The sequence below is a fragment of the Oryctolagus cuniculus genome, chromosome 5 (genome assembly GCF_051225735.1).
Source record: "Oryctolagus cuniculus isolate XC-2025 breed Fujian yellow rabbit chromosome 5, ASM5122573v1, whole genome shotgun sequence".
NCBI lineage: Eukaryota > Metazoa > Chordata > Mammalia > Lagomorpha > Leporidae > Oryctolagus > Oryctolagus cuniculus.
The window spans coordinates 92978849-92991638 of NC_142871.1; positions in this window are offsets into that span (position 1 = coordinate 92978849).

A 12790-nucleotide genomic window follows, 5' to 3' on the forward strand; every position below is an offset into this window, starting at 1 on the left:
CTGTTTCTTTTCTTTTTCTTTTCTTTTTTTTTTTTTTGAAGATTTATTTGTTTATTTGAAAGGCAGAGTTACAGAGAGGAGGCAGAAAGAAAGAGAGAGAGGGAGAGAGAGATCTTCCATCTGCTGGTTTACTCCCCAAATGGCTGTGACTGCCAGGGCTGAGCTGATCTGAAGTCAGGAGCCAGGAAATTCCTCTGGGTCTCCCATGCAGGAGCAGGGGCCTAAGGACTTGGGCCATCTTCTACTGCTTTCTCAGGCCATAGCAGAGAGCTGGATTAGAAGTGGAGCAGCCGAGACTCGAACCGGCGCCCATATGAGATGACGGCACTGCAGGTGGTGGCCTCACCTGCTAAGCCACAGCACAGGTCCTGAACCTGTTTCAAAAGCCTTCTTGTTCCCTGCCAGTGCTCCTGGACATTCTGTGAAATCCCAGAAAGGGCCTTGCTTGCTCTGAACAGGAGGATCCAATCACAACGGTCTAGAAGAAGAAGGAAGACCTTTGCAATGGGTACGTGGGCCTGTGCATGTTCTTTCTATGAGGGAGAACCAGCTTTCTGCTAGACAACATTAAAACATTTAACACTTTTTTTTTGTTTATTTTCATTTTATTTCAAAAGCATAGAGACAGATAGACACACAAAGAGAGATCTTCTGTCTACTGGTTAACTGCCCAAATGCCTGTAATAGCCAGAGATGGGCCAGGAGGAAGCCAGAAGCCCAGAACTCAACCCAAGTACTTGAGCCATCGGCTGCTCCCTCCAGGAGCGCCCATGAGCAGGAAGCTGGACCAGAAGCAGAGATGGGACTCAGCCGCAGGCACTCTAACGTGAGATGTGCGCATCCCCAGCAGCGGCTCAGCCACTGAGCCAAATGCCCAGACCTAAAAAATTTTGAGATATATTTTGAATTTTCTCCAGTAGTATATTTTGGGCTTGAAATAATGGGGTGTTATTTCCTCAGGACTATCACTAAGGGCAAGAAGAGGCATATCTGAAGGGACTTCAAACAAAGTTTGTGGAAAAATGAAATTAAAAGATAATTTTATTCTGGGATGCCAAAAACATGTGAAGTCCATGCAGTTTTTTTCAGAATACACATTTTCCATAAACTTTTCAGAGCTCTTGAACATCTTCTGAGTGTTGTATAGGCATTACCACTCTCACTGTATAACACTGTTTCAGAAGCATGACCAGTGGTGCGGCTATTTTCCCAAGTTCTATATCTGCTCAAGCTTTCAATCATGAGGAGCTCTTCTTAATATTTTAATTATTTACTTACTTGGAAAGCAGAGAGGTGGAGGTCAAGAGACAGACTAAGACAGAGAGAGATCTTCTATCTGCTGGTTCACTTACCAAATGCTTGCCAACAGTCAGGGCTGCGTCAGGCCAAAGCCCGGAGCCTGGACCACAATCCCAGCCTGTCAGGGCCCCAGCTACCTGAGCTGTCACTTGCTGCTTCGCAGGGAACATAGCAGCAGGAATCAGAAGCAGGGCTGGGGCTTGAATGCAAGCAATCAGGTCTGGGACGCGGGCAATCCAAACAGCATCTTTACTTCTACACCAAATGCCCACTCCAACCTTTTTAATGTCAAAAAAGTTTACATCATATCACCCCTGCACCTCAAAAGCAGTGTCCATGGACTGACGAAATACACTATGAAAAAACATTTACAGTGAATTAAACTAAGAAGTTTAAATGAGTAGAATTTTATGGATCACATAGGCACCTACACATACTTGGAGAATGGTAGTGCGCTGATGTGTGTAACATTTGAGCTGTTCAGTGAGCACTTGTCCAGGTAGCTGGAACTCTCTCGTATGAACAGCCTGTTGTCCCAGAGACCTATAGCCTACATGCTGGGCACTCTGGTCCACAGGCAATTAGTTGAGAATTTTGAGAAAATACCACAAAGTTCATTTGAACTTTATCACTCTGAGTGGTCTCTAATTCTACTAATGACTTGCTGAATTTAAAAATTAAAATAATGATTGGGTGACTGTGACCAGAATTTTGTTTCTAAAACTGAAAAATGACTTTCTAGTCACTTTGGAGCCTAATTTTTAACTATGGTAGACTGATCTAAGTATTGGCAGGATACTGGACATAATTAAGTTATAAACCCAAGAAGACACTGTGTATAATGCTTGAATTATGTTTGACCTGTTCAGGGAGTGGCTAAGAGGATTTCTTTATTAAAATTATTGAACAGGAAAGTGCCTTCAACCACAATATAAAAAGTAATTTGCAATCACTGTTGTACTTTTCCTCCATTTTCTATTCTTATTTTAATGCACGAGCAGTGTAGAAAAACTAGCTTTTGCATCTCTTGGATTTCTTATATTTTTACAGAAAAAATTACTTTTGCTTTCATTTCACGTAACGAATTGCTCTAAATTGGAAAGATTCTCCTTTCTGACCTCCTTCTGTTAATTTTAAAGAGAATTTCAGATTTACATAGAATGAGAACAGATTCCTTCCCTTTAGCTATTATATCATCAGGTAGGTGATAGTGTTGAGACTTTAAAGATTCTGAGGATGAAATGAATATTTATGCCACATTATGGAAGTGCAATATTTTTAAAACAACATTTATTTCTTTGAAAGGCAGAAAAAAAGGCAGAATGACAGACAGAGGGAGAGACAGGAAAAGAGAGAGAGAGGGAGATATTCTCCATCTGCTGCTTCACTCCCCAAATGCTGTAACAGCCAAGGCTGGGCCGGGCCAAAGCCAGGAGTCAGGAACTCCACCTGGGTCTCTTACACCAGTGGCAGGGACTCAGTACTTAGGCCATTTTCCATTGCCTTTCCAGGCTCATAGCAAGCAGCTGGATCAGAAGAGATAGTTGTGGCTTGAACCAGTGCTTCACTCTGGGATGCTGGTGTCCCAAACAGAGGCCTAACCAGCTGTGCCATAACGCTTGCCCTGAAGTAAAATAAAATATATATTTATTTTTATAATTTCAAGTTGACTTAGCACTAGGCTATCTAAAAATGAATTTTTAATGTAAGAAATATGAAGCTCTTTAAAGGAAAACCATGACTTTGGAAATTACATACCTAAGATTCCTAGGATATATAAGCACTCAAACAATGCTCTGTTTTTTATGGGTTTGAGGAGGAAAAATCTACTATTTTTTCCCAAGTAGTTTAAGAATTAAAATACAAAGTTAAGTTTTAGAGAAGTTTTCACAAAAGAATGTGCGTAAAGCAGTGTGTACTTCATAAATGAAAAAGTAACATTGAGCACACACCTATCAATATTTTATTTTTGATTTGAGAGAAAGAGGGGGAGAGAGAGAGAACACATTGCTATCTGCTGGTTTGCCCCCCACATGCCCTCAATGGCTGGGCCTTTGCCAGCCTTTTGCCAGGACCAAGGAATTCAATCAATCTCCCATGTGGGGGACAGGGACTTGACTACTTGAGTCATCACCTGCTGCCTCCCAGAACCTGCATAGCAGGAAGCTGGAATCAGGAGCCGGATCTGAGAATCGAATCCAGGCGCTCTGAACTGGGACATGGACATCCTAGTCAGCATCTGAACCAGACACCTGCCCCTGATTAATATTTTAATCAAAAGCCGGTATCACAAATAGGCTTCATTCATTTATTCCTTCATTTACTCAGTCAGGAAGCATTTGTGAATAATACAGACTCTGCTGTGGATTAGAATTCAGCTCTACCCAGGGCAGTCGCGAAGACACATTTGAGACTCTGCAGCCTTGGGTCTGAATCCCAGCTCTGCCTCTTACTTACCAAGTAATTCTGGGCAAATTATGTGATCTTTCCAGGCCTTGATTTCCTCTTCAGTGAAGTAAAGATGGAGGTGGCATTTAACTCACAGAGTTGTTTGGGGAAAGGTGTCTCAGACAGACTCTGGGCCACATGTAGGACTCAGCCAGAGAGCTTTTCAGGAACATTCTCTTCAGCACCTGCTCGACAGTATCACACACCCAGAACACAAGAGTCTGGCTTCTGGTGACTCCTTCAAGAAGAGCCCAATATTGGCCAATTGTAGCTTTCCCCATCATTATCCTGAAAGAATATGAAAGAGCCGTAGTCTTTAGATTGGGCCACATCCTGTAAGGGAGAGGCAAGAACCTGGTCTGTTTTTATACTGCCATAATGATGGCTTGATCACAGGGGACCCGAGAGCTGTTTCACCAGATTTCCCAGACAAGAGAAGCTCACCAAGGACTCAGTGATGATTTGTATGGAAGATTGCGCCACCAAGTTCAGAATGCTTGTCATGGCCAATATCACCAATGCTGACTCAAAACCCATATTTTGGCATCAAGAAATTCCTCAGGTCCCATTTGACACAGAAGAAATTACCTCCAGGGGCCAGTGCCGTGGATCACTTGGTTAATCCTCCACCTGCGGCGCTGGCATCCCATATGGGTGCCAGTTCTAGTCCCAGCTGCTCCTCTTCCAGTCCAGCTCTCTGCTGTGGCCCAGGAGGGCAGTGGAGGATGGCTCAGGTGCTTGGGCCCTGCACCCGCATGGGAGACCAGGAGGAAGCACCTGGCTCCTTGCTTCGGATTAGCACAGCGCCAACCGTAGTGGCCATTTCGGGGGTGAACCAACGGAAGGAAGACCTTTCTCTCTGTGTCTCTCTCTCACTGTCTGTAACTCTGTCAAATAAATGAAAAAATAAAAAAAAGAAAGAAATTGCCTCCAGCATGGCATGCGCTTTGCATGATGCCATTGCTGCTGGAGTATGAGGAAATTATTAATGCAAACTCCTGTCCAACCCCATAGAGCACAGGTTCAGACGCAAAGCATGCCGTTAAGGTCACTGCAGATTGGGAGGAAATTACTCCATCCCAGGGTCTGACTGAAGAAGCCTCAGTGGTTAGCACTGCGTTCTTTAACCCCTTTAGACTGGAATCTCCAGACATCAGCTGTCAGAGCTGCTGAGAACTGTAGCATTATCTTCCTTTGTTCATCGAGAGGAGTGGAATTAGTTTCTGATAGCTTCTGTAACAAATCACCACACACTTAATGGCTCAAAACACACAAACTTGTTATCTTCCGGCCCTAGCAGTCGGAAGACTGAAAACAGGTCTTGTCGGGCTAAAATCGAGTTATTGGCAGGGTTGCATTCTTCCCAAAGCTCTCAAGGAAAATCCGTTTCCTCACTTTCTCCAGCTTCCAGAGGCTGCCCTCACCACTTGGCTTGTGGCTCTTGTACATCTTCCTTGTTAGTAAACTCATCACGATCTCGTCTTCTGTTGTCACATTTCTTTCTCTGATACTCCCGCCTCCCTCTACCCCTTATTAGAGCTCCAGTATTTGCATTGGGTTCACCTGGATAATCTAGGATAATCCTCCTCAACTCAAGAATCCTAAATTTCATCATGGCTGCTAAGTCTCTCTTGCCAGGTAAGGTAACACATTCAAGGTTTCTGGGGATTGGGATGTGGCATTTGGAGGAAGCCCTTATTCTGCCTACTGCAGTCATCATGAAACAGAACCACAGGGTCAAGACAGTCAGCTTTTAATGCCGGGGAAGGGAGAGGCTGGGTGGCTTTTATAAAGTCACCCTTCACCCTGGAAATGAAGTTCAGTGTGTAAGTTTTAACCTTCATAGATCGTCTCGTATCACCCTGCTCTCTCCAGCAGAAACTGATGGAAGAGAGGGTTCCCTAACATTTGTTTAATTTTTGAACCCAAAACTAAACTGCAAAGTAATTTTCACCCGAAAGTGTTTGCTTGTCTGTGCTTGCTAGCACTGGTAATGCCCCAACCCTTCCACAACTTTTAAATCTGTTGTTTGGGTATCCTTACAAAAAAGGCTGGCTTGTTTTAACTGGATTGAGCCTTCTTCATGAGTTAATGATTCCACCATGGATTTTTTTGTTTGTTTTTTGATCCAGATAAATATTGTCCTGAAAGAGCCTATTTTCAAATATCAGGTTTGAAATCATTTTGTTTTTGCCTTTTAAGTAAATATTTCCCTGCTGAGACATAGTAGTTGAGGTAGAACAGCTATTTGAATGAGCTATTCTGAATTGCTCTTTGAATAGCTTCAGGACCAAGGTGCTTTTCCTGTCTTGGGGAAGTGGTGTGTTTTACTCCCTGCAGGTGGTGTGCTACCCAGCACTGTGAAGGCCCAGATTATGTCTGGTTCTTACAGTGTGCTGTCATGTCTGCACACCAGACTGCATCACATGTAGGGAACAAAATGGCCAGTGAAACATGGGCAGACGCTGTCAAAATTGGGAACTAAAGAGAATAAGAGTGCTTTAAAACTGCCAATGTGTTGCCTGTTTGCCCCCCACCCCCCCCCATTATAAGATGGACTTGATAGAAGTATCCCTGCTCCCTGAATTGCACTCTCTCAGTCTGTAACGTTAGGACGCATCTCCCAGCTCGCAAGGCCTTTGGCTGAGCGTCACTCTCTTCCACCTGGGTCTAGGAAGCCGGCTATTGGCATCAACCGTCAGAGCCTCTTTGAGAGGCTCTAAATTAAAAGTCCAGAACTTGAGCTCTCTTTTCCCAGAGCCATCCTTGGCATATCTCCTTGGCTGGACAAGCCTTGCTAGTCCCGGCTTCCAGAGGAAGCCCCTCACCCCACCCCTGAACTTGATCCATATACTCTGCTTCCTGCATCCAGGCTTCTGGCCAAAATTACTGCGGCAGCTGGAGGTTCTGTTTTTTTTTTTTTTTTTTAATGTACAACTAAGTTCAATTTCCTTATTGAAGACTAGTTTGGTGTTATCTGCTTTCTTGGAAACAATATCACCCCATCCTGCTTGAAAATTCTTTCTCTGACATAGAACAATGTGTGCATTCAAAAAATATTATAAGAGAAACCACTGGGATGGAAAATATGTTTGTGAAATCTAACATTTGTTCTAGAAGCCGTAGAACCTGGAGCCTGCAGCTGCTGGCCCTCTCTGTTTTCCGAGGAACTTCCCAGCTCAGAAGGCAAAGCATGTGCAAGCAACAGAAAGCCAGCCAGCCTGGAAGACTGAGGCGAAGTTTGATGGGCAGTATTCAATGGAAGACGGAAGCTTTGATGTCCGGTTGCCTGGGGTGCAATTACCGCACTAGACAATGCCTGTGAGTGAAAGGAAGAAGGCTGGGTTCAGGCTTCTGTGCCTTGCTCAATGTGGTGCTACTCAGCTGCTGCTGGGGAGAAAAGTACTGCTCCAGAAATGCAGCCTCCTGGACTACAGAAGCCCCAGGGCCTTGGCCAAACCACAGCTGCAGAAGGGGGCAGGGTTTGGAGAGCTAGGTTGTATTCTTTGATTTTAGTAGAAGTCTATGTTTAATACCAGGCAACAAAGAGGTCAGAAATGTCAGCCAATGTGTTTGAAAACCTTTGTTTTTCAAAAGATTTGTAAGGTTTATTTTTCAGGCATGATTTTTAAAAAGGCATTGTAGATAACCAAGTCTGCTTGCCTAAAGGTCTCAGGACAAAACTGAGTTATTGGCCAACTGTTAATAGCTGAAGAAAGACCAGAGTACAAATAGGTGTAGCAAATTCGCAGCCCCAGTGCTGTATTCAAACTTAAAGGGCTGCTATTAAAACTGCTCAACCTCAACTGGAACCTTTCTTTAATTCTTAGCATAACTGTAAAATATTTGCAATCATATTTTCACTCTAATAATTTTCTCCCTGTTCTCCCAATGAAGCAATTAGTTCAGTTCTATGACAAAAAAATTAAAATTTGAGGCATCGTATGTAAATGGTGAATTTAAAAGAACTTTTAAGTTCCAGAAAGTACAATGACCTTAAAATGTTAGGAAGTCACTGCTGATAAATTCAAAACAAAATGCATGCCCTCAGGGAAACTGGCTCAGTTACAAAACTACATCATTATAACCAGTAAATAAAATATTGTTTAAAGGACAATCATCTCTTTTGATATGATTTTTACCCCATTTATAAGCCAAAGTTAATACTAGGTGTGAAGGTAGAACAAAAGACAAGCATTTCTGGGGCCAGCTTTGCGACACAGTGAATGCCAGCATCGCATAGGAGTGCCGGTTCAAGTCCCTGCTGCTTTGCTTCTGTTACAAATAACTAAGAAAGGTAGGCTGGTAGAGGAGAAAAGAAAAAAAATGTTGGTAAGGCTAGCAAGGAGTATTCATGCAGCAAATGATAGGATTCATTTCCCTGGTTGTGTGTTGTGCTACACATTCATGAACCTCTATGTTCAACAACTGTTTAGTGCCATTCTATTTTAATTACTATTTTTATGTTACTGGAATGAATGAAAATATCTAATTAAATAGCACTAAACAGGATTGTTCATCTATTGATCTGTAGATAGTGTTCTAAGTGCAGACCACTGAAATATTTTGTATGCATACATGCATTGGATATATGCACTTAGTCATTTTGTTTAAATTGTTCTCTCGATTGGAAGTTGGGTAGGAGAGGATGAAGGAAAATAACATGAGAACTTCAGTAATTCTCAAGGATTTGAATCATTCAAAAGGGAAACTGTAAGGCCTCCTAACTGCTTTGATAGAATTTTGTGGGCATGAAAAAAGTCAGGAAATATTGAGTAGGTGTGACACCAACAATAACTAATCTTTAAAGTTTCTCAAATCCAATAATACTTAATGCTCCCTCTTCTCTTTTTTCTTTCTTTCTTTTTTTTTTTTTTTTTTTTTTTTGACAGACAGAGTTAGACAGAGAGAGAGATAGAGAAAGGTCTTCCTTCCGTTGGTTCACCCCCCAAATGGCCGCTACGGCCATCGCTGCGGCAATCCGAAGCCAGGAGCCAGGTGCTTCCTCCTGGTCTCCCATGCAGGTGCAGGGCCCAAGCACTTGGGCCACAGCAGAGAGCTGGACTGGAAGAGGAGCAGCTGGGACTAGAACCGGCGCCCATATGGGATGCCAGCGCCACAGGCAGAGGACTAGTCAAGTGAGCTGCGGCGCTGGCCACTCCCTCTTTTCTTTGAAGAGATTCTCTTATCAATTATTTTATCATTGAAGTAAAAAGAATCACCTTTCCATTTGACAAAGCTCAATAAAGTTGCCTCAAATGCGTATTGTGGCTTCCAGCTAACTAGGATAATGCCGCGTGCTTTTCACATGGTCTCAGGCACAGGAGATGAGTCACGTTTTATACTTTGGATCTTAGAACACAGAATACCAAATGGTCCTCAACCTAACCCTTTCACCTTCTCACAAAGGTTGGGGATTATACAATGTTGAGATGAAGTTGGGAAGATGGTGTTTATCAAGTTTCCACGCCTTTTGCCCAGGCTCTCTTATCTCTGTGCTTCCGTATCTCTGTCTCTCTATGGTAACTGCTGTCATGGTAACTGACAGGTCCACCTGCTTGGCTAACTGCCCACGAGTCTGTTGTGTAATGGTTTGGCTCTGGGCCACTTTTGTCTGTGAACCCATGTAAATACTGGGGGACAGGGCCAGGCACAGTTGCCTCTGTATTGATGTGGACATGTATGCAGCTACCTGTGGATGAATGGGGATACATGTATGCAGCTGCTTGCAGATGTGTGTAGATGTCTGTGTGTGTGAGTGTGAGTGTGTGTGTGTGTGTGTCTGATGCTGCCATGGACACAAAGGCAGAATCTCATGTGGCCCCATCAGGGACAAGTGACTTCCTTTAACATTTCTCACCACCATTGTGAGTAAAGGAGATATAAACCCAAGAATGGTTCCGAGATGTTCTCTGACCTGTCAGAATCTGAGTGTGCTTGTCCTGAGCCTAAGCCCACACATACACACTGGAAACACAAAATCTGAGCAAACCACCAGTGGTTCTCAAAGTAGTTTCGGGAGAAACAGCTGGGATGGTACTGCAGGATCAAAAGCCTTGACTCTCAGGCTGGTGCTGGGCCTCTTCTTCAAGCAAGGACATTGTGGTCAGTGAGCTTCTAGCCTCTCTAGGTCATGTCGCCTTAAATTAAGATGTAATTACTATCTCGGCAGACTACCCCTTGCCAAGGATAAACAGGTGGGTGCAGTTGGCAGTAAGTGATGCCCTTGTCTGACTCAGAAAGAGCCTGGCACAATTCCCACAATGGCTGGCAAATCCCAGAAGCCCTAATCATCAGGTAATTGCTCGACTATGACTGGATTAGTCCCAGGAGCTAGAAGTACTTGATAAGAAAAAGGATCTAGCACTTGGAACTAATTATCTTCCTGTTGTATTTGGCATTTGGCATTTCGGTAGAAAGAAGACCAGGATCAGATTAAAATTTTAATGGAGAGAATTTTTCACCTGAGCCTTTATCGGATGACCAGATTCCAACCCTTCATCATTTTTTTCTTTTGCCACACAGCTCTTCCCTAGAAATTGGTGGGCATTCACTGTGCGGTGAGGCAATACAGGTGTGGAAAAGAATGCCCGAGAGTTAAACCTGCCAGACCAGGAAAACAAGCAATTATCTGAAAAATTCCGACCCCTAATCTTTTGTGTCCTGTGCTGCTCAAAAAACTCAGGTGAAAATGGGGCTTCTCCTAAATTGTCTCAAAATTGCTTCAATTTCCTTCTTTGCTTGTGGAGATTTTCTTGCATTGTGCTTTTTCGGCTGAAAGGCATTTCAAACAAGCATGAGGATAGTCATTGTGCTTGTGTCAATAGGGTGGGCGGGGGTTTTCTGAGAGATTAGCGTGATTGCATGTGTTTCTCTTCTCACTGATCACTGCTCTCAAACAGCCCCAGAATGCTGATGCTGGCAATCTGGGGAAGGATCAGCTGGAGCCCCGAACAAAACTGTTCTGGAGGAAGAGAGCCTGGTGAACGCAGGGCAGAATCTGCAGTTAGGTGGATCTGGGTCCCTAATCTGGCTCTTTCGCCAGTCATCCATAGGGAAGAACTTTTGCCAATTTTTTTTTTTTTTTTTACTTCTAGGTCAGTACTTGGTCCCAAGAAAGCACAGTTCAAAACTATTACTCTAGCTTAGAATGAAGCTAACAGTGTGTGGGAGATACAAGCAGTGAATATCTAATTTCCCTGTTTCCCACATAGGAAGCATCGTCATACATCTTTGTTTTCTTGTTGTATTAATATAATTACTGACAGCAGTCCCAGTTAGGATGATGAACTAAGTAGCTGCGCTGTACCCAAGTAAAGTTGTTTTTGAACTTTGTCAATGAACTTTGACAGTGAATTTCACTGTCTTTGCCAGTGAAGGCAAAGAGGAGAATTTATTGGAAACGTGCAGAGGTTGTTCACAGAACAGCCAGACTACATGAGGGGCCAGAACTCAGGAACTGAAGTCACGATTTTTCTCTCTCAGGACTGCCTGTTCTCTTGATCACTCCTCTCTGCACATCTGTTTTTGTTTTTTCCAAGAATGGCTTCTGCCTCTTTGGCATGCACATGACCGTCATTATCTTCAGCTTTATCTCCAGTCAGATCTGTAACTCTGACTTCTGTTCGCCCGAATAAAAGAATTTCTGTGTTGTTTTTTTTTTTCATACAGAAATTAACTCCAAATATAATGCCTTGATTCTGATGTCTGCCTATGGTTAATTCAGCTATGACTGGAGAGGAGAGAGAGTGTCGCGTGGTTTGCTCTTGATTTAACACTCGCTATGAGTATTCTCTCTGAGAAGGGAACATGAGAATGTAATCCAACAAGGAGGGGGGTTGGGTTGGAAATTAAATTGTTGATGGAGGGCGAGATGGCTTCTTTTTAGTTTCTAAGATTTTATTTATTTGAAGAGCAGAGTGAGAGAGAGACTGAGAGAGAGGAGAGACAGATCTTCCATCTGCTGGTTCACTTTTCAAATAGCCATTATAGCCACTGCTGAGCCAGGTCATGAACCTGGAACTCCTTCCAGGTCTCTCACATGGGTAGCAGGGGCCCAAGTACTTGGGCCATCTACTGTTTTCTCAGGCAAATTAGTGGGAGTTGGATTGGAAGAGGAGCAGCAGGGACTCCAACCAGCACTGAATTTTGGGATGTTGGTGTCACAAGCATGGCTTAACTCACTGTCCTGTAATGCTGTCCCCCAAGATGGCCACTTTTTGTAGCCCTTCCTCTCACACATTATTCTGGTATCCCACTGAAGCACTTTCCCAGTGTGGCTCAATAAGAACGATTTCTATGCCCCCAGAATTTTATAAAACTTATGCTTTAAGGTCTTGTACTTGAAGTACTGCCTCTGTGCCAATGACATCTAAACCCAACATATTCACCAGTATTTGGCAATGGGTGGAAACATTTGTTCATGAGACTGGCACTGTGGTGTAGTGGATAAAGCTGCCACCTGCAGTGCCAGCATCCCATATGGGCACTGGTTTGAGTCCTGGTTACTCCTATTTCAATCCAGCTCTCTGCTATGGCCTGGGAAAGCAGTAGAAGATGGCCCAAGTCCTTGGGCCCCTGCAAATGCGTGGGAGACCCAGAAGAAGTTCCTGGCTCCTGGCTTTGGATCAATCCAGCTCTGGTTGTTGGGGTCATTTGGGGAGTGAACCAGATGGAAGACCTCTCTCTTTCTGTGTGTGTGTGTGCCTCTGCCTCTCTGTGACTCTGCTTTTCAAATAAATAAATAAATCTTAAAAATAGAACATGTTAAAAAAATGCTTGTTCACTCTAACAGTCAATGTATTCATTTTACAAGAGACTTTTTAGGAACAGTCCATCATGATCCTGCACTTCTCAAGCTTTTCTACAAAATGGTCTTCATCATAGAAGGAATTACACAAAGCAAATGTGAAATGCCTTTTCATCTCAGTTCAACTTTGCATTTGTTTTGATATAACTCCTGTCAAAGTTTGGAATGAAACCACCATTACCAAACAATGTACGCAATCCTCCTGTGATCCAGTATCCCAAGCTCCCTGCCATA